We start from the raw sequence: 3,465 nt of genomic DNA on the forward strand, positions 1-3,465 counted from the left end.
TATGGAAGCTAATTGCTGGATGCGAGGCGGAAATCCCAAGAACACCTGTTCAATCCGAATCCTGCCAGATCAGTTTGTCATTCCCTCAAAGATCAGCTCTATGAACGAATGAAAGGTCTCGTTGAAGCCAGCCCACTTCGCTACCGCATCTTCAAGATTGCGACGGACAGACCTGTGCTCCAGGAGACCCTTGATAGTGTGGCAGAGGATCAACACCTAGCTGATACACAAACACTGTTTGAGGCATTCAAAGATTTATCTTCGACTGAGCGACCCGGCATTGTTTTTGAAATATCCGACGACGGTAAGCGGCTGCATGGTGTTATTGGCCCGACTGATTCATGGAACACAGTCCGATGGGGTATTGAGCGAAAGCATGAGGGAGATAAAAGCACTGCGAAGCTTCGGAAGCTTTACGAAGGCGAGAATGAGATATACTTACTTTTATATACATTTACGATATTGAGCTTAGATCAAGAACATGATGCTGCAATGGCCCGTACAACTCTTGCCCCTTCTTCAGCTGCAGCAATGCCGGCATTTTAGAACGAGCAAAAGAAACGACCAGTCCTTAATGATCGTCCATATGATCAGTTTAGTCCTCCCATTGGCCTCTTTCATCCTGTCTTTAATTCTTTCCATGCTGCGATGAACAATCCAGAGCGCTTTCATGCCGACTAAGGGACATATACCTCTATCAAAGCCCTCTTTACAGCCTCCGCTGGTCTTTACAACACCAAAGACGAGCGGATTGTAGCGATCGACAAGCCTTTGTCTGCTCTCCTCGGGCGCAAATTCAGTATCGTGCATGAACCAGGTGTCCAAAGTGACGGGGTGATACTACAATCATGTAGCGATTCGACGGCATATGTGGCTATACGAGAGATCAAGAATGAAATGGGAACGGCCAACGCGGATTCCTACAAACAGTGTAGTCTTTCTTATCGAGAATACTGGGCGCAAGAATCTCATAAGTAGGACAAGTGCGTATCTATGCAGAGCTAATTGATACCTCCACTAGAAAATGCCTTGAGAGCTAGGTGCTACTTGGTGGCGACGCTTTAACCGAGGCCGAACTGCTCTATGCGTCGCGACTCTTTGCTGCCTTGAAGACCGCCATTTCCTCCTTCGAAACGTACTATCAATCTCTCGAATCAAGTCTCTCAAAGCCACTTCTGCCCGCGTCGACATTTGACCCCTTTCCATTTATGCAAGAATTTAACTCGACGACGTTCACGTATCTGGCACGCCTTGCACCAGATTATCCCTGCAAACTCCTATACAAGGCGAAGCTTGATCACTCTGATCATCTCGTGGTCGTGAAGTTTGTGTTAGGATATAATACACAGGCTCACCGTATCCTGGCTGATCGTCTAATGGCACCATTTCTGCACTATGCTGATACAGAGAACCCGCAATCACCACTGTATGGCGGACGATACATGATCGTGGTGGACTTTATTGATCAAGGGCTGCCGAAGAGTTCCCTCTCTAAACACTAATTTGAAGACGCCAGCAAAGCGATCGAGTTGCTGCATTCGTGCGATCTTGTGTTCGGAGACCTTCGGGAACCCAACGTTTTGACCAAGGATGATGCTGCGATGATTATAGACTTTGATTGGTGCGGAAAAGCAAGGGAAGCGCGCTATCCTGTCTCACTGAACGAATATCCTGCCCTTAATGGGCCAACGGGTGTAAAGCCAGATTCTATAATGTTGAAGGAGCATGATTTGTTCATGTTGGAGAAGCTGCGACCCTGGTAATTGTAGAAACACTCGATGTAGCGTTTAATTGATGATTATTGGCCTGTATCTCCCGACGCTGCATGCGGTATATAGACAAATAGAATGCGATATATACGGAGTCTGACACGAGACACGCTGTACGACATTCGAGATGCGCCTTGAAATGCCAATTTCAGAGGTATCGAAGCGCACATACTACGTTGGCTGCACATCTAATAAAGTGTCGAGTGAGCAAGGTTTAGTTGCAAGGAACGAAAGCGAATGAAGATCAGAACAAGGCAAGGCACACGGATGTGCATGCGGAAGCCGGACGTTGATCAACCCTCTTCCCGAAGGCAGCCATATTCGTCAAGAGAAATAGACTGCCCTCCGAAGGGTCATATGGCCCCGGCAAATTGTCATCTTGTGTACGCATAGGACATAATCACTCACCAGCACGATAATCCTGTAATCAGCCTCCACGAAAGCTAATGTAGGGAATACTTGATTTGGAATACAATCTGGCTCACTCATCCTCATCTCCGTCAGTGAGCTCGTCTCCCTCACGCAGTCCACCGTGTCTATGATAGCCAGGCTTTCGCGCCCATGATCGTCCATCGGTGTATGGCTCTATACGGAAGGGGAATAAGAGAGTATATATCGGACTGGAGGAAAGGGTGTTATTGGCTATCGGTGGTTCGCACAACGGCACCACTCACTACCCGTCTTTCCCGACATTGAAGAATAACTGAAGATTTTTCCATTTTCTTCCAAGGTTGTCACAGGACTTCACTTAATGCCTAATGTTGAAATGCTCACCCGATATCATATGAGTTTTCGAACATCTATGTTCGAGTTTGTTAGAGCATTTCGGTATGTATATTGTTGTCACATACACATACCTCGCCACGTTGAGAGGCCATCTTACGATACTGCTCGTGATCGGTCGCTTCCACGGACGTCTCGCCGCGCGCAATACTCCAGACATGCCACGCAGTCATGATCGAGACAGCGATACATAAGACAACTGAGAGGATATACGTCACAATGAACGCTATTTCTGGAGAGTAGTGTGACCATTTGTTCTGCAAGTGGTGAATAATCAGAGGTAATGAAGACGCGATATGTTGAGAAAACCAAGATAGAGGTACCAAGGGAAGTTATTGGCACAGCCAGAAATAACGTACGCGTTTCGTCTCAGTTTGTGATGCGGCGATGCCAGATGGAATAAACGTTGACTTACACTAGCCCAACCGATTGCAGCGAGAAACCGGCCCCAGCCGAACGCTGCATAACAGAACGTCGACACAACAAGGTAGACGCTAGTGCCGGAATAAGACATGAGCATGTGGTTGGAGAATAGCAAAAAGACACTCACAGGAATAAGACAAAATGTCGTTCGTTGTGCAAGCCGACGCATTGGTTTATCCCTGTTGATCATCATAAACGACGATGAGTGACACCGGTATAAAGTAGACATACACTGGATAGACACAAGTCACACATCTGCGAAGCTCATGATAGATAACAAGAACGTACTGGACAATGATGATCATACTTCAACACGCAACGATTGCATATACGGCAATGGTGGGACCTCTCCGTGCACCGCATACCTCAGCACCTCTTATGTAAACCCCAGATCAGCTCGCGTGCTCACCTCTGGCCGCACCGCCTGGCACCTCCGGCAACGCATGACGGTTGCCTTCGTGATGTGGACGTCGTCGGACCACCGCACGCC

Source organism: Fibroporia radiculosa (assembly GCF_000313525.1).
Source record: "Fibroporia radiculosa TFFH 294 genomic supercontigs, scaffold7958, whole genome shotgun sequence".
Taxonomy (NCBI): Eukaryota; Fungi; Basidiomycota; class Agaricomycetes; order Polyporales; family Fibroporiaceae; genus Fibroporia; species Fibroporia radiculosa.